Raw genomic sequence first — 20,298 nt, forward strand, 5'->3', positions numbered from 1 at the left:
GGTGCTGGTCCCACGCGTGTGACCGTGCCTTCGGGTTTCTTGGCCAGAGGACCTGAAATCCCCTGCCGGGCGGTTTCTGCTGCTGGGTAAAGATTAGTCCCCACAGCCTCGGACTCCAGGTCCGGTGATAGCTTCTCAGTCAGGGCGAGCTCTGCAGCTGCCAGCCCCTGACTCCTTATAGCACTGCTCCCACAGAGCTCCTGTTGTTTCTTCCTATGCTGCTTCTCTTCTCTGTCTCTACTTCTTCTCTACTCTCTAACCCTGCCTCAGCCCTAGGTTTATATAGGGGAAGTTCTTCCCCTCCCAGGACTGGGCAGGAGGTGTGGCATGCACAGGATCCCTGACCAAGAGACCTCCCACCTGCTCTCAGACATAACATTGCTGTTACTGTGGAAACCAGACCCCTGGGGTGCCACATATGGCCCCCTCATCCTTACCCTGGTATGCATGGTCCCGCTAATCCCCATCAGGCTGCACATAAAAAAAAATAAACACTCATACTCACCTTTCTTCTCTCTCCTCCAGCGCTGCATCCTGTCTGCCCGCACTGATCTCTCCATGTGAGCCGCGCATGACGTCACTGCCATGCGCGGCTCACATGGAGAGATCAGCTGCTGGAAGTCACTGCTTCCCATGCCGGGTCTGTGTGCGCGGGGAGCAGTGACTTCACTCTCCTTCATAGCCGGCACACAGCTTAGCCGCGCTGCGGCTCCTGCTGCTGCCGGGCTATAGCGTGTGCCCGCTTATTAAAGGGCATGAATATTCACCCCCTCCCCACGCCCATGGGCGTGGAGAGAGGTTGAATATTCATGCCCTTAAACAGCGGGCACAGGCGATTCCGGCAGCAGCAGGAGTCGCAGCGCAGTGAATATTCATTTTATTTAGCAGCGGGGACAGTGTAGGCTGCAGCGGGCGGCCGCTGCCTCCTGTGCCCCGCTACCCACACACACACACACATATATATATATATACCCACCCCCCCAACATTCGGACTATAAGACGCACCCCCCATTTTCCTCCAAAATTTTGGAAGAAAAAAGTGCGTCTTATAGTCCGAAAAATACGGTAGATTATTAAATTAAATAGAGATTTAGGATTAAATCAGTGTTGGTTTCGGACAAGCCCTTTAAATTGTTAATTGAAATAAAAACAGTTCCCCGTTGTATTAATAAGGCAGTGATTCCAACTGTATTACCACTGGGAGACCCCCAACTCACACTCCTATTTCCCGAGTGCCTTCCACGCCAAGCTTGGTTATGGAGGCTTTGGATTACCATCCATACTGTTCAGCACAGATCATGCTTCTTATGTCTTCATCGATCCCCCAGAACACAGCCCTGCATTACAGCGTCCTTCAGGCTTTGTCCAATTATTTTCTCCAAATTTGTTTGCCGATCAGTGGCAAGAGGCTGTTGAGCTACTCAATCTCCTTGTTCCTTTGGAAAATTGGCACACTCTTGCATATAACAGTAGAGAATGGCCAAATCTTACGGAGACACTGGTAGATCGCAACGAAACATGGATAGAGCAGATGTTCAGCAGTGAACTTGGAGTCTCCCTCCTCTATGAAGCTTTGCCGTGCACATCTGACTTACTCGTGAGGACTTCTCATAATTCACATGTGCAAAAATAGTTCAATCCACAACTAAAATGCTTGAACCAACTCGTGGAAAACTGGATAAAGATAGATAAAAGGCACATTACCTGTGGGTAGCCCAAGAGTGAAGTAATTGTCAGGTCCAGGATTGAACTGGGCGATGCGATTACTTATGTATTTTGCTGCCCATTCGCAGCCCGGGCATAGTCATCAAGAATCACCAGCCGCATGATTGTACCCACAAGCTCTCGCCTGGCCGCATGAGGCTAACAAACTGAAGAGAGAAGCGATACACAAGATAAGAGGTGACACAATAATATACATAAGAGGTAACACAATAATACACAGTCGGCAAGTTTGGAGACTGAAACACATTCTGGCTTTCATAAAGTTTGCTGCTTCAGTTTTTATAGTGTCAATTTGCATTAACTGCAGATTGTTATGAAGAATGATCAGATGAATTGTTAAAAAAAAAAAAATGCATATTAATTTTTTCCCAAGGAAATTACTTAACCACAAAACCCCCATTTCCACAGTCATGCTTACTGAATTACAAGAGCAGGCTGGTGCTTCAAATCATTGTCTTCTGATTACCTTCAAGGAAACATGTGCAGTCATCATTGCTTTGCAGGCAAGGCCATTGCTGCTTGTAAGATTGCCCCTAGATCAACCATTTATGGGATCATTAAGAATTTAGTCTGCGGTGCATCATATACAGTACAGACCAAAAGTTTGGACACACCTTCTCATTTAAAGATTTTTCTGCATTTTCATGACTATGAAAATTGTACATTCACAATGAAGGCATCAAAACTATGAATTAACACATGTGGAATTATATACTTAACAAAAAAGTGTGAAACAACTGAAAATATGTCTTATATTCTAGGTTCTTCAAAGTAGCCACCTTTTGCTTTGATGACTGCTTTGCACACTCTTGGCATTCTCTTGATGAGCTTCAAGAGGTAGTCGCCAGAAATGGTCTTCCAACAATCTTGAAGGAGTTCCCAGAGATGCTTAGCACTTGTTGGCCCTTTTGCCTTCACTCTGCGGTCCAGCTCACAACAAACCATCTCGATTGGGTTCAGGTCTGGTGACTGTGGAGGCCAGGTCATCTGGCGTAGCACCCTATCACTCTCCTTCTTGGTCAAATAGCCCTTACACAGCCTGGAGGTGTGTTTGGGGTCATTGTCCTGTTGAAAAATAAATGATGGTCCAACTAAACGCAAACCGGATGGAATAGCTTGCCGCTGCAAGATGCGGTGGTAGCCATGCTGGTTCAGTATGCCTTCAATTTTGAATAAATTCCCAAAAGTGTCACCAGAAAAGCACCCCACACCATCACACCTCCTCCTCCATGCTTCACGGTGGGAATCAGGCATATAGAGTCCATCCGTTCATCTTTTCTGCGCACAAAGACAAGGTGGTTGGAACCAAAGATCTCAAATGTTGACTCATCAGACCAAAGCACAGATTTCCCCTGGTCTAATGTCCATTCCTTGTGATCTTTAGCCCAAACAAGTCTCTTCTTCTTGTTGCCTGACCTTATCAGTGGTTTCCTAGCAGCTATTTTACCATGAATGCCTGCTGCACAAAGTCTCCTCTTAACAGTTGTTGTAGAGATGTGTCTGCTGCTAGAACTCTGTGTGGCATTGACCTGGTATTTAATCTGAGCTGCTGTTAACCTGCGATTACTGAGGCTGGTGACTAGGATAAATTTATCCTCAGAAGCAGAGGTGACTCTTGGTCTTCCTTTCCTGGGACGGTCCTCAGGTGAGCCAGTTTCTTTGTAGCGCTTGATGGTTTTTGAAACTGCACTTGGGGACACTTTCAAAGTTTTCACAATTTTTCGCACTGACTCACCTTCATTTCTTAAAGTAATGATGGCTACTCGTTTTTTTTTACTTAGCTGCTTTTTTCTTCCCGTAATAAGAATTCTAACAGTCTATTCAGTAGCACTATCAGCTGTGTATCCATCTGACTTCTGCACAACACAACTGATGGTCTCAACCCCATTTATAAGGCAAGAAATCTCACTTATTAAACCTGACAGGGCACACCTGTGAAGTGAGAACCATTTCCAGTGACTACCTCTTGAAGCTCATCAAGAGAATGCCAAGAGTGTGCAAAGCAGTCATCAAAGCAAAAGGTGACTACTTTGAAGAACCTAGAATATAAGACATATTTTCTGTTGTTTCACACTTTTTTGTTAAGTATATAATTCCACATGTGTTAATTCATAGTTTTGATGACTTCAGTGTGAATGTACAATTTTCAAAGTCATGAAAATACAGAAAAATCTTTATATGAGAAGGTGTGTTCAAACTTTTGGTCTGTACTGTACGTGTTGTGACGGATCAGCTCTTGGGTAGGTGCAGGTTCACACAGGAATGCAGTCCGCAGGTTCCAAAACAAACTGGTGGTTTATTAAATGTCCATAAACCAACCAGGAAAACAAAACATAACAGCTCTTTCAGCTGCTCGTAAAACTCGGCCTTTTAATCCGGGCCCACTAACTCCCTACACTATGTGTGCTGGAGCCTGCTTCTCCATGTCCTACATCACCAAAGCTTGGCACTTCGGGGACACATACCTCCCGTCCACGACCTGTCCAGCAGCAATCTTACATACCCCCCCTCTGCCCAAAGCAGGGGGGGCTTGGCACCTTCTGCCACCATACAACAGATACACAAAAGGTATAACGCAGTGTTTCCCAAACCCCATCCTCACAGACCCCACAAGTCATATTTTCAGGATCTCCTTAGTATTACACAGGTGATTGAAGTATCATCAAGGCATCAGGAATTTTCTCACCTGTGCAATACTAAGGAGATTCTGAAAACATGACCTATGGGGTCCCCCGCTTCCCCAATCCCACTAACAGGAGCTCTATGGAACGCTCTCTCCGTCTGCAACAAACTTTCCTACATCCATGACCTTTTCATTATTAACAAACTTTCCTTCCTTGGCATCAATGGTACCTGACTCACCCCCTCTGACATGGCCTCTCCAGCTGCACTTTCATACGTTGGATTCCACCTTTCCCACACCCCTCGCCCCATCGGCAAGCATGGCAAAGGAGTTTGTTTTCTCCTGTCAGATAACTGTACTCTGCTGCCCGACTAATCCACCTGTCCCCCCCCGCTATTCCCTGGCCTCTCCCCTCTGTCAATCCCTTCGCTGGCTCCCCATTATCCAGAGACTCCAGTTGAAAACCCTAACCATGACATACCAAGCCATCCACAACCTGTCTCCTCCATATAACTGTGACTTAGTGTCCTGGTACTTACCTGCACGCAACCTCCAATCCTCACAAGATCTCCTTCTCTACTCCCCTCTTATCTCCTCTTCCCACAATCGCACGCAAGATTTCTCCCATGCATCCCCCTACTCTAGAACTCTCTACCCCAATATATCAGACTGTTGCCAACCGTGGAAACCTTCAAAAGGAAGCTGAAGATCCACCTCTTCTGACAAGCCTACAATCTGCAGTAACCACCGCTCCATCATACCACTGCACGACCAGCTCTACCCTCACCTACTGTATCCTCACCCATTCATTGTAGACTGTAAGCCCTCGCGGGCAGGGTCCTCGCTCCTCCTGTACCAGTCGGTGATTCGTTTTTGTTCAAGATTATTGTACTTGTTTTTTGCTATGTATATCCCTTTTCACATGTAACGCTCCATGTAATAAAAGGCACTATAACAAATAATAACTTCATAGGGGGAGGTTAATTTGTTGTGAAGACTTCAGGACTCCGAAGAAAGTCCAGCAAGTCCCTGTATCACTTCCTACATAGGATTCAGCTATGGAATTGGTTCAACATCAGTGCAGAGCTTGTGTGCTTCAGTTGCACCTGAATGCAGATCTGTGTGCTTATGTGGCACCTAGACAAAGGGCCATGTGCTTCGGTGGAATCCGGACGCGGGGCAGAGTGCTTCGGTGCCACCCAGACACGAGACCTTGTGCTTCAGGGTCACTCGTACATGGAGCCGTGTGCTTCGATGGTACCCAGACGCCGATCTTAGTGCTTCAGTAGCACCGAGAAGCGGGGCCATGTGCTTCAGTGGTACAAGGATGTGGGTCTGTGTGCTTCGGTGGCAACCAGACACGGGTCTGTGTGCTTCGGTGGCACTCGCATGTGGGGCCATGTGCTTCGGTTGCACCCGTACAGGTAGGCCGTATGCGTCGGTGGCACCCTGATGCGGGTGTGTATGCTTCGGTGGCACCCAGACACGGGTCTGTGTGCTTCGGTGACACCCATACAGGCAGGCCATGTGCTTCAATGGCACCCATACGCAGGCCGTGTGCTTCGGTGACACCCAGGTGCCGGGATATGTGCTTCAATGGCACCTGTAAGCGGGACCGTGTGTTTCGGTGGCAGCCGAACGCGGTATCTTGTGCTTCAATGGCACATGTACGCCGGGCCGTGCGCCTTGGTGGCAACCGGATGCCGGGCCGTGTTCTTCGGTGGCACCCGTACACGGGATTGTGAGCTTCGGTGGCACCCGAACGTGGGGCCGTGTGCTTTGGTGGCACCCGGATGCCGAGCCCTGTGCTTCAGTGGGACTCAAACTCGAGGACCTTGTGCTTCTGTGACACGTGGACGCTGTTCTTTGTGCTTCGGTGGCCCGCGGACGTCGGACTTTGTGCTTCGATAGCACATGGACTTTGGGCAGTGTGCTTCGTTTGTACCCGGATGTCAGGCCTTGTGCTTTGGTGGGAAAAAAAAACAGAGGCAGACCAATTGCCAATGAGCGTGACCTGGAGGGTAAACTCTCCAGTAATTCATTTTCAGATAACATGCTGTATGTTAGTGGTTGTATTATTATCTACAGTTTGGTTGTAGTTTCATACTTTGATAGCTTGTCATATTCTTATATACGTACATAGATGACCCATAGCATGGCATTATATTCTCTACCTGTGCTGCAAACATTTAGCCATGTGCTTCGGTGTCAGGCAGATGTCGGTCAATGTGCTTCGGTGGCACGTGGATGTTGGTCCGTGTACTTTGGTGGCACATGGACACGGGGCCGTGCGTTTCAGTGACATTTGATTACGTGGCCGTATACTTCAGTGGCATACGGATGCTGGGTCATATGCTTCGGTGACAAGCGGAAACCAGGCTACGTACTTTGTTGGCTCGTGGAAGTTGAGCCGTGTGCTCTGGTGGCACGCAGATGCCAGGCCGTGTGTTTTGGTGGCAAAGAGACGCCGGGCCGCATGTTTCAGCAGCATGTGGACATCAGACCATGTGCTTATGTGGCATCTGTTCGGGCCATGTGCTTCAGTGGCACACAGAAGTTGGGTCATTACACAGTACACAGCAGGGGCACATTATAAGATTATCTTAGCACAGGAACATTTTATTTAAACACATCCAATTGTGGAAATTATTATTATTCCAAGATGTATTGATTAAAATGAACTTTTGTTCATTGGAAAACCCCTTTAAGTACCAGATGTGGAGCTGTAAGCAGAGTGACGGATAACTAGGACACAGCAAAGAGCTGCATCCAGGATCATGGCACCAGGGACACATCCGGGATCAGGTTCATGACCACAAGCTATAACTAGATATAGGCCTTGGACATAACCAGTATATAGCAGGAGCAGATCATGGACTCAGAACTAGGAGATGTGAGGAACAGAGGCCAGGACAAATTTAGGTTGGGAAGCATGGACAGCATCCAGGATTAGGTGAGTAGTCACAGCACAGGCCACGTACAGGGAGTAATTGGCGTGGGCAGGAATTTGTTGCATCCTCAGTGAAATCACATGTGAACGCATACTCGCATAGTGTCTGTTGTTGCAGAGATCAAAGCAGTGACAAGGTGCAACAAGATGTGGACAGTAGACGATAAGAGGTGGCCGGGACATGGAGGTCTCACGCAGCAAACAGTGGCCAAACAAGAGCAAGTCACAGCAAGGACACAATCCAAGCAGCACCGCAGTAGCCAAGTAAGTCTTATTCTAATTCATTGGATTGGGCTGTATTGTCAGATGAAGATGCATGCAGTAAGGAAGGAAATATGTTTAACATGTTAATAAAGTGTTTGAAAGCTGAGAAGTGTTATAAGAAAGAGGTGATCACTACATGGCTGAAAGCTCAGAACAGTGAGATACTAGTCACAGCGCAGGGTGTGTTCATTGTCATCCACTTATACATTTGTAGTAAGAGCATCAGGGAAGGAGAGTACGTGGATGTTTTTTGTTTTTTTTTTAACCTAAGTCTTGGCAGGGAAGACAGACTTAGACAGGTAGTGAGGAAGCAGAGGAGAAATTATTAATGGAATTCCATTTTCAAGACTGTCCTATATAGGAATAGAAGTGGACTCGCTAAAAGGGCAGTGTAGGCTGCCGGCTGTCAAGTTGATTACTGGAAGATGGAAAGGTGAATGCGGTGTGATGTGATGGTGAGAAATTTTTAGCCATTGTTGGATTCCCTGAAGTTTACATGTAGGGTGATTCTGATGGGGAAGATCTCTTTCAGCCATATGCCATTAAGCTCAATTGGGATGAAGAAAAGGTTTCATAAGATCGGGGTTATGGACTAATTGAACAAAGATTTGGCGGTGTGAAAAAAAATTCTAACAGCTTTTAATGAACCTAGGCGGCACTGAAAACTGGGGTAGAAGGTGATCAGTAAGTATTGTAACACGATAATACTACATAGCATACATACAGTGAAGGAAGAAATTATTTGATCCCTTGCTGTTTTTGTACGTTTGCCCACTGACAAAGACATGAACAGTCTATAATTTTAAGGTTAGGTTAATTTTAACATTGAGAGATAGAATATCCCCCCAAAAAATCACATTGTATATATTAGATAAATTTATTTGCATTTTGCTGTGAGAAATAAGTATTTGATTCCTCTGGAAAACAACACTTAATACTTGGTGGCAAAACCTTTGTTGGCAAGCACAGCAGTCAGACTATTTTTGTAGTTGATGATGAGGGTTGCGCACATGTCAGGAGGAATTTTGGTCCACTCCTCTTTGCAGATCATCTCTAAATCATTCAGATTTTGAGGCTGTCGATTGGCAACTCGGAGTTTCAACTCCCTCCACTCCTTTGTTGCCTTGGCTGTATGTTTTGGGTCATTGTCTTGCTGGAAGACCCTGCCCTGACCCATTTTTAATGTCCTGGTGGAGGGAAGGAGGTTGTCACTCAGGATTTTATGGTACATGGCTCCATCCATTCTCCCATTGATGCGGTGAAGTAGTCCTGTGCCCTTAGCAAAGAAACACCCCCCAAAACATAATGTTTCCACCTCCATGCTTGACAGTGGGGATGGTGTTCTTTGGGTCATAGGCAGCATTTCTCTTCCTCCAAACACAGCGAGTTGAGTTAATGCCAAAGAGCTCAATTTTTGTCTCATCTGACCACAGCACCTTCTCCCAATAACTCACAGAATCATCCAGTTGTTCATTGGCAAACTTCAGATGGGCCTGCACTTGTGATGAGCGAGTATGTTCAGTTAACCCTTTTGACGAGTATGCTCGGGCGAGTACCAAGTATCTTCAGCGTGCTTGTTTGACAGTTTTAATACATGTGAAGAATGCTTAAGAAACAAGCATTCTTCACATGTATTAAAGCTGTCAAACAGTCGCAAATCATGCACATGGGAGTCATTCAAACATATCACCGAGCACGCTAAAGATGCTCTGTACTCGCCCGACCAATGGTTTTCTTGGTGACTGTGGTCCCAGCTACCTTGAGATCATTAACAAGTTCCCCCTCTGTAGTTTTATGCTGATCTCTCACCTTCCTCATGATCAAGGCTACCCCATGAGGTGAGATTTTGCATGGTGCCCCAGATCGAAGTCATTTTGTACTTCTTCCATTTTCTTACTATTGCACCAACAGCTGTCTTCTCCTTACCCAGCATCTTACTTATGTTTTTTTAGCCCATTCCAGCTTTGTGCAGGTCTATGATCTTGTCCCTGACATCCTTAGAAAGCTCTTTGGTCTTGCCCATGTTGTAGAGGTTAGAGTCTGACGGATTAATTGAGTCTGTGGACAGGAGTCTTTTATACATGTGACTATGTAAGACAGCTGTCTTTAATGCAGGTAACGAGTTGATTAGGATCGTCTAACTAGTCTGTAGGAGCCAGAACTCATAATGGTTTGTAGGGGATCAAATACTTATTTCTCACTGCAAAATGCAAATAAATGTATCTAATTTATACAATGTGATTTTCTTGATTTTTTGGGGGGATATTCTATCTCTCAATGTTAAAATTAACCTACCCTTAAAATTATAGACTGTTCATGTCTTTGTCAGTGGGCAAACTTACAAAAACAGCAATTGATCAAATAATTATTTCCTTCCCTGTATCTAGAAAGGTTTACAAGATAATATGTTTGTCGGGAGTTCTTCTTTAAAGAGGATCTGTCACTTGCCATAAATATGGAAATATTTTACCTGGTCTAAATGATTTTGTTTCCCTGAAGTTGTTTTGGAAAAAAAAATCATATTAATGGCAAATGACAGTTTCTCTTTAAAACATGCATTTTGTAAGCTCTTTAATGCTACTGCACTTTGGTCATTGTGGCCCAGTTTTTGTGCAACTTGCAACGTCACATATTATTTCATACATATTGTTTTTTTAGCTCTGTCTTGTCAGTACATCACATTCATCTTATTCCCCTCTTGCTTTCCTAAACTGAAGGCTATATATCTCCATGGCATTCTGACCTCATGACTGGTCAACAAAAGCCTGACCCCGAGGAGCAATCCTGGTCTTCAGAATTTGCACGATGGGGAAGACCAAGAACAAGCAGGGCCTTTGACAGCAGAACAACTTGACCACAAAGGAGTTTCAGAAGAAAAACTGTTGCCCCTGCAGCTATTTTTACATTTAATATAGAGTTTATACTTTAATGATTTAAATTAATAAGTCAATGCTATATAAAGTTTTGGAAAATGACATTTATCCGGACTTGTGTTTTATTTACATTATTATTTTAAAATAACTGTTACATGACTTCTTTTATGTGAGGTTTAGCTGAGGCTCTAACAGCCTTTACCTATCCTCCATTTTTATGGTAGGTTGGAGAATGGCTTTCCGGATGCTAAGGTGGCCATAGACATGAGTTGGCTATTGACAAGACACTTGTCCTGCTGTAATGCACGTGCCCGAACTGACTGGCGTGTGCGTGTATATGTAGTGATTCCACTGGACCGTACCGGAGAGTGAATGCCTGGAGGGGCGTAACTAAGTATCCACCCGATCCGACCAAGGTCGCACGATGGCATACGACGCCAGTGCACCAAGGAGGGACAGGGCAGAGGGACCAGGTGCTACTCCAGGTCAGACCCTGGACACGGCTGTTGACCCACACCAGGGAATACAGGAACAGGCAGGTTAGGCTGGCACACAGACTGGTGGGTACAGGCAGACACGGCAGGTATGCAGACGGGTGGATGCTGGCAAGCACGACTGGTATGCAAACAGGGAGGTACTGGCAGGTACGGCCGGTATGCAGGCAGGTGGATGTTGGTAAGCACGACTGGTATGCAGGCAGGGAGGTACTGGCAGGTACGACAGGTTGGAGCACAGAGTGGATAGGACCCAGTATAGACTGGGACTCAGGAACAGAACCGCAGATGCGGTGGACAAACACAGCAGAGTGAGGCCGCCCGGAGCGGCGAGCAAGAGCAGAGCAAGACGAGGCCGCCTGGAGCGGTGAGCAAATGGTCAGAGCAGAGCGAGACTGCCGGAGCAGCGAGCAAATGGTCAGAGCAGAGCGAGACTGCCAGAGCAGCGAGCAAAGGGTCAGAGCAGAGCAAGACTGCCGGAGAAGTGAGCAAAGGGTCAGAGCAGAGCGAGACTGCCGGAGCAGTGAGCAAAGGGTCAGAGCAGGCAAGTACCGCCGGAGTGGTGAGCAAGGCAGAGCAGGCAAGAACCGGCGGAGCGGTTAACAAGGCAGAGCAGGCAGAAACCGCTGGAGCGGCGCGCAAGGCAGGGCAGAGGGAGCAGGGCTCTGTTCACACGGAACAGACAGGAAGGGAAAGGCAGAACCACATACCCACAGGGTACTTGCAGTGAAGTAGCGAGTGGACCACAAACTCACAAACGGAAGTACAGTGACAACGAGCAGGAGTTAGGTACGAGTTCAGACTCTGCAGAAAAGGGGAAGATATGGGCGTAGAGAAAAACAGGAGACAGGTTAGGAGACAGTTCAGACAGGAACTGTTACTGCAACAAATACAGGAACGAGCCAAGGTAAAGCCAAGTGCTGGTTCAGACAATGCAGGAGAAAGGGAAGGTACGGACATAGAGAAAAACAGGAAGCAGGTTAGGAGACAGTTCAGACAGGAACTGTTACTGAAGCGAGATACAGGAGCGAGTCTGGGTATGCGGCCCCCAGAGGGCGGGACGAACAGGCTAAGAGTGTGTTCACACGGGCCTGGAAATACAGCCTCCAGGAAAGGCAGAAAGACAGCTGGCTAGAGTGCACAGACAGGACACAGTTCAGACACGGGAACTGATACCGCAAGGCAGGAAATATAGACAGGACCTGGCACATAAGTGACTAGAAGCCAACTGACAGAACAAGATGCTCAGGCAAGGATTCCAGGGATGAGCTGGGTTAAATACCAGGTGACAGACAGCAAAAGGCTGATGACGCATTAGGGGTGTGTCTGCAGCAGCTACAAGAAGCAGGAAGTTTAGCGGGCGTCGCCCTAAGCAGACAGAGCAGAGCAAAGCAGACCATATGGAAAGAAGCCAAAGTGATAGTCTGGACTGGAAATCAAGTGCACGCTCTTGCACAGTGGGAGATGGACCACTATGCAAGAACACCGCCAGGTATGTTACACCTGCCAACACTAATCTTTTCCGACTTCCCATTATAATAGAATGATCAGTATGACTGAGGGTTTACGTGTAGTCAATAGGGACAGCCACTGCTAGACACTAGAGATGAGGAGATTGATGTGCGAGATTTCGGTACAGCATCTAGGTCTGTGGTACCTGGCAGTTACACAGAAGGCCCAAAAATCAATTATCTGCCTGTCAACTGAAAATGCTGACAGGCTGACTCTTATAAAAATGAACAAGGGCTGGATTGGGCCAGGCTTCTCAACACCGAATGATAGCAGCGTGAGAAACTCAAATCCAGTGTCTTTTCTTGGGAGGTGTATTCCCATGCACCTTTTCACACCCACACATGGGTATACGCTTCCTGATTTTGGCTATTTGCTCTTGTCCTCCTCCTTCTCCTCATCCTCCACCACCATATCACCATGATGACCGTGGTCCATGATGCAACACCCACATAATTTTTTTAAAGGGTGTTTATGATGCCCGTTAAAAATTTTTTTTATACAGTATGTTCATGTATACCCCCCAGGGGTAAATGTTTGTCAGCCCATACTCTTAGTGCATGTGCATTACAAGTATAGGAGGCCTGCTCCTTTCTAATGGGAACATTTTTTTTTTTATGAGGCCCTCCTCCACGTCTCTTCCAAGGGGCATTGAAGTGCCTCCAAATTTTTGGCAGCCCTCGCATTCACTGCATAGGCCAACACTATGGGAGACTCTCTCTTTTCTAATGGGAATTTGTCGTTACTGTGGCCCTGCTCTGTGTGTCTTTAAATTCTTAATGGGGTTTTTCCTAAAATTGGTCAGCCGTTGGACTCACTGTATACCCTATAACTGTATAGCAGACCCTCTCCTTTCTAATGGGAAGATGTCGTACCTTGTTACTGTGGCCCTGCTCTGTGTGTCTTGAAATTCTTAGTGGGGTTTTTCCTAAAATTGGTTAGCCGTTGGACTCCCTGTATACCCTATGACTGTATAGCAGACCCTCTCCTTTCTAATGGGAACATGTCGTACCTTGTTACTGTGGCCCTGCTCCGTGTGTCTTTAAATTCTTAGTGGGGTTTTTCCCAAATTTTGGCAGCCCTTGCAGTCACAGCATGGGCATTACCACTATAGGAGTCCCACTCCTTTCTAATGGGAACATTTTTTTTACTGAGACCCTCCTCTATGTCTCTTCAAAGGGGTATTGGGTTGCATCCAAATTTTTGGCAGCCCTTGCAGTCACTGGATACGTAATAACAGTATAGGAGACCCACTTGTTAATAATGGGAACAGCAAAGCATATCTGGCTGATGGCTCTCTAACAATAGCTAGGGCCGACTGCTGGCCTTTTAAGAATAGTAAGGGCCATCAGATGTCCCTATAAAAATAGGCTTTATGACTTTCAGAGTCCCTCCATCATAAATAAAAAAGGATGTGTCTGATGATGTGTCACACACCACATTGCCAGATAAGGTTGTAAAATGTTAAAATGACATTTCCCGGTGAATGCATTTGTCTTAAAAAATAACGTAAAAAAACAAAACAATAGGATCTTTCTTTAGTATAAAAAAACAGCGTCACCAATTTAACCTCAATATAATCACATTGTTCAGCCTATGCCCCTCCTCCTCCATCTCCAAAATGACCACACCAGTCACAAGCTGACAGCACTGCAGCACTGCCTTGGCCAAGCGGCAACAGGCTGTGCTGAAGATTACATGCTTAATGGTTAATTTACAAACCGCCCAGCACTGCAGAGTTGCTGAAAGCTGTAACACAGCAGCCTGATCTGTGGCTCTCACCGCTGAACATACAGCCAGGCATGGTCGTGTGTGACAATGGGCGGAACCTGGTGACGGAGAAATGACACTCAGAGTAGATACGGTTTCCCTTTATGCCAGTCCTTTCACCGATCTAAATACAACTCTCAGCATAAAAAAGCTGTGGACTGGCTTCGTTCCTTCCCTGGCCACATTCACCTGTCCACGTGTTTGTGGTTAGGCGGTCCTTCCCAGTAAGTGCACTGGGGAGGGCACGGGTAATGTTGTGGGAACCGTGCTTGTGGAAGGAGGAGACGACACCGGGAGAAACAGTGGCGGCTGGGGACAGGAGTATGGACACCCGGCCGCCTCCTGCATGAGGTTATCAAAAGCTTCCGCCTCCACGAGCCTAAAAGGCCACATTTTCAAGTGCAAGCAGCTGTCAAAAATTTGGCAGTATAGTATTGCAGCCTGTGGGTGGGTGGGTGGCTGGCTGCATACTTGCGCTTGCATTTCAAGGAATGGGGTAGGGACAACTGAACGCTGCACTGGGACAAGGACGTGGACAGTGATTGTTGCAAGTCTGCAACGACAGGTGCATGGCGGGAGGCATCTTCGCATGCGCCAAGGATCACTTATGATGGCCACACTTTTAGGCAGTGACCTGGGAGTCAGAAATGCTTCCAGAGGTCTTCCCCATGCTGTTCCCATGTCTTTTCAGCACTGTATGCATGTGTCTGATGATGTGTCACACACCACATGGCCAGATAAGGTTGTAAAATGTTAAAATTACATTTCCCAGTGAATGCATTTGTCTTTGTTGAAAGCAATGCAAAAGTGCAAAAACGTATCAAAAACACTACGTGTGAACATAGCCCAAGGTGTGGAGGAGTATTTTTGGTTATTTATTTTGCCTTATATACAAGTCATTACCCTGGAAAGGATGTTCCTTAATATATTTCCCAGGAAAATCCATTTTGGTTTTGTTTTTTTATGTTTTATTGTGAGTCCGTAAAAGTGGTGTAAAACTCTGACAACGTTGTAGACAGTAGTGACCTGGGAGTCAGAAATGCTTCCAGGGGTCTTCTCCATGTCATTTGAGCACTGTTCACATCCATTTGGGCAATTTTTAGGCCCTCTGCAGACCGCCGGGGGGAGCCGCCTGAAAAATGTTCGAGTTTCCCATAGACTTACATTGGGCTCGTTGCTCGGGTCGAGCACCCGAGTATTCCAATTTGCTCGACCCGAGCAACGAGTACCCGAGCATTTTTGTGCTCGCTCATCACTAATCCTAACCCATATCACTAAAGGAGTTACATGTGCTGTCAGGGTTAGGCCTCAGCTAGCCCAGTACTAACTCAGTCCTGTAGGCAAGCAGCAAAGTCACAGCAGGAATTTCAGTAAGCAACAAGGTTTTTTTTTAAAAAAATGGCCTAAAAAGAGTGAAGAAGCCAAGTTCTAGTTTCAGCAATAAGACAAAAAAAGAAAATTGGAAAATCATACAATGACATGCCTCCACATAAACCATGAAGATCCCAGCAATGCAAATCTCATAAAACAGCAGCACAATGTAAAAGTGGAATTTACCTATAACCAGACAACAAGCAAGTAACTTAACCCTTGCACCCGCCAGAGCCCTTCCACTTACCCTGGTCATCACAGCTGCCATCTTTACACCCTCTCATAAAGGCCCTCATCACAGCACACAATCTGCTGACTGCTTCCTCTCTGTGGTTTAAATCCTGGAAGCTGGCAGGAGATTGGCCAGGAGACCATCAGTAAGCAGCTGCTGCAATTCATGTCTGATTTCTAGCCAGGATTGGGGCTCATTCACAGGATTGTATTTTTGGTCCGGGTGCTGTCTGTTGAAATAACGGACCACACTCGGACCATTGTTATTCAGTGACACAGTGCAGATGAGACATTTTTTTTTCACTGAATTTGTGTGAGAAAAATAGTGCAGCGTGCTCTGGTTTCTTCTATAAATCAGATGAGACTCGCACATTCAAGTCTGGGTGCGTAAAAAAAATCAGATGCCATACAGAGCCATAGTATAGCTTTCGATTTTTACAGATACATTGCAAAGGCATTACACATTAATCTAACTCTCTACCTAAACAGCGCATAACAAATACTGCTTGACACATTGACTTGGTGGATAAAAGATTGGCCACAGCCTTTATTAAAATATTAAAACATATCATATAAATATAACCATATTAACATAATTTCTTAAAAGGTTCAAACCATTTTTCCAACACCGCAGCTCGGCCATGAGGCTTAAGCCCGTTAATCAACTACCTGTCCATCCAGATACCTGGACGACTAACGCTAGGCCGTGCCAAAAATTCATGGAGGGAGGGCAGGGCAGCACTTCAGGTACGACAGTGCCGGAGGACAGACATGAACCTCCGGCACTGCTCCCTTATATCCCCCAGCTGATACCCGCTCCAATCACGGTCCATCTCCAGGGCAAAAAACATATCTCCCCTGTTACGGTGCCCTGAATGGCCGGGCCTTAGATCCAATCAATTCCCTAACTTCTCCTAGCTACATGACCATCTGAAAGCGGCGGGAAAGCCATTCTCCCGCCATTTAACCCTTAACTAAGCAGAACACATAGCATTCCTGGTAATGCCATGTGTTCCCCTCCTAGGGGCCGGGATCACCAATATATAATATACCATGGCTACAGACACCAGATGGTATATAACAATATGTACACTGGATGTGTTATACTGTCCACAGATATATAAAGTTATATGCACTGACTGAATTGGCTCCTGGCTACAGGATCTCTCATCCTATATTATATGGTTTTATATATACATATATATATATATATATATATATATATATATATATATATATACACTGCTCAAAAAAGTAAAGGGAACACTTAAACAACAGAATATAACTCCAAGTAAATCAAACTTCTGTGAAATCAAACTGTCCACTTAGGAAGAAACACTGATTGACAATCAATTTCACATGCTGTTGTGCAAATGGAATAGACAATAGATGGAAATTATTGGCAATTATCAAGACACACTCAATAAAAGGAGTGGCTCTGCAAGTGGGGACCACAGACCACATCTCAGTAGCAATGCTTTCTGGCAGATGTTTTGGTCACTTTTGAATGTTGGTTGTGTTTTCACACTCATGGTAACATGAGACGGACTCTACAACCCACAGAAGTTGCTCAGGTAGTGCAGGTCATCCAAGATGGCACATCAATGAAAGCTGTGGTAAGAAGGTTTGCTTTGTCTGTCAGCGTAGCGTCCAGAGGCTGGAGGCACTACCAGGAGACAGGCCAGTACACCAGGAGACGTGGAGGGGGCCGTAGGAGGGCAACAACCCAGCAGCAAGACCGCTACCTCCGCTTTTGTGCAAGGAGGAACAGGAGAAGCACTGCCAGAGCCCTGCAAAATGACCTCCAGCAGGCCACAAATGTGCATGTGTCTGCACAAACGGTTAGAAACCGACTCCATGAGGGTGGTATGAGGGCCCGACGTCCACAGATAGGGGTTGTGCTCACAGCCCAAGACCGTGCAGGACGCTTGGCATTTGCCACAGAACACCAGGATTGGCAAAGTCGCCACTGGCGCCCTGTGCTCTTCACAGATGAAAGCAGGTTCACACTGAGCACATGTGACAGCCTGCAACATCCTTCAGCATGATCGGTTTGGCACTGGGTCAGTAATGGTGTGGGGTGGCATTTCTTTGGAGGGCCACACATCACTCCATGTGCTCGCCACAGGTAGCTTGACTGCCATTAGGTACCGAGATGAGATCCTCAGACCCCTTGTGAGACCATATGCTGGTGCGGTTGGCCCTGGGTTCCTCCTAATGCAGGACAATGCCAGACCTCATGTGGCTGGAGTGTGTCAGAAGTTCCTGCAAGATAATAGCATTGAAGCTGTGGACTGGCCCGCCCGTTCTCCAGACCTGAATCCGATTGAGCACATCTGGGACATCATGTCTCGCACCATCCACCAACGTCACGTTGCACCACAGGCCGTCCAGGAGTTGGCAGATGCTTTAGTCCAGGTCTGGGCGGAGATCTCACAGGAGACCATCCGCAACCTCATCAGGAGCATGCCCAGGCGTTGTAGGGAGGTCATACAGGCACGTGGAGGCCACACACAATACTGAGCTTCATTTTGACTTGTTTTAAGGACATTACATCTAAGTTGGATCTGCCTGTAGTGTGTTTTTCCACTTTAATTTTAGGGGTGACTCCAAATCCAGGCCTCCATTGGTTAATAAATTTGATTTCCATTGATGATTTTTGCATGATTTTGTTGTCAGCACATTCAACTTTGTACAGAACAAAGTATTTAATGGGAATATTTCATTCATTCAGATCTAGGATGTGTTGTTTGAGTGTTCCCTTTATTTTTTTGAGCAGTGTATATATATATATATATATATATATATATATATATATATATATATATATACACATATATATATATATATATATATATATACACAGGGTTGTACAAAAGTAGGTGGACAGAAAGTGTAATAAGGTTATGAAGGGGGAGATTTATCAAACACTAAATTGCAGCCGCCTGTCTGGATCATCTTCCAATAAACCATGAATTAGACGTGGACGATAAGCTTTCCACCCAATAGATTTCAGGATTCACATGATAGAAGCTTGTGAAATTCCCAATTCCAAAGAGGCTCTTCTGGACTTTTTTGGACTCTGAACAAATGTTTCAGCAACAAGTTGTTTATCATTTTCTGTACAGACTGTTTTGGGTCGACCAGTTTTTGGAGCATTAAGGATTGAGCCAGTGGCATTGAATTTGTCACGAATGCGGTAAATGGTTTGTCTCTTTGGGGCTTGAGTACCAAATGTTTCAACCCAATTTGCTCTAACGGTTTCAGCATTTTGAGATTTCCAATACTCTGTTAAAATCCATTTTCTTTGATCTGTATTTAAATTATTTGCCATTATGTGTTATCTGAAAAGAAAACAGATTTGGGGGAGATCTATCTTTGAAAACTAGATCTGTGAAACTGGCTCAGTTGCCCTTAGCAACCAATCAGATTCCACCTTTCATCTTCCAAAGAGTCTGTGAGTAATGAAAAGTGGAATCTGACTGGTTGCTAAGGGCAAATGAGCCAGTTTCACTTTACACCATGTTTGTTAAATTTGTCCCTTCATAACCTTATTACACTTTCTGTCCACCTACTTTTGGACCACCCTGTATACAGTACACACCAAAAGTTTGGACACACCTTCTCATTTAAAGATTTTTCTGTATTTTCTTGACTATGAAAATTGTACATTCACACTGAAGGCATCAAAACTATGAATTATGGAACTTTAAATGAGAAGGTGTGTCCAAACTTTTGGTCTGTACTGTATATGTGAGCTGGGGTTCAATGGGTACTGTTAATGTGTGATTGGTGAAGACGTGGTGCAGAAAGTAGAGTTTTTCCAAGAGTGGGCGGTGGGACTGTGGAACGTTCGAGGGGTTGAGGCGGAGCTGGGGTGGAGCCTGGGCAGAGTCTCAAGGGGGCCCAAAAATGTAGCCAGTATGGGGCCCTGGAATTCCTGGTGGCAGCCCTGTGTGGGTACCATCATGCTGTGTGGAGGGCTAGTGCGGGCCATTATACAGTGTGGAGAGGTGTGGGGCCATCATACTGTATGTAGGTCCATTATACTGCATGAAGGGCTGTATGGGGGTCACAGCTGGGGGATCATACTGTGTCGGGGTCACCATACATTGCCTTGGGAGTTGAGGTGGGGTACAATAGAGTAATTATACTGTGCATGTGGAGGTTAATGTAGAGGAATTCACCATGGGGGTATCATTCTGTGTTTGGGGGGGTACTTTTGTTTTGTTGGCATCATACTTTATGGGGGTAATGCAAAATGAATCTAGGACTTCAGCAGGAGGAAATTACTATGTAAAGGCTGGAAAGTTATGAGATATGCTCCCCTGTGACCCCAACAATTTTTTTTTGGGAGGGGGGGGGCCCAATTAGAACTTCTGCTATGGGGCCCCATGATTTCTAAGTACACCCCTGGATAGCATATGAGGTTTACTGCCTCCTGGTGGGTTTTCCGTGCCCTGACAAACAGAGGCTGTGTGCAGCGGC

This window comes from Phyllobates terribilis, unplaced genomic scaffold (genome assembly GCF_046119375.1).
Source record: "Phyllobates terribilis strain yellow unplaced genomic scaffold, ASM4611937v1 Scaffold_110__1_contigs__length_5578470, whole genome shotgun sequence".
Lineage (NCBI taxonomy): Eukaryota > Metazoa > Chordata > Amphibia > Anura > Dendrobatidae > Phyllobates > Phyllobates terribilis.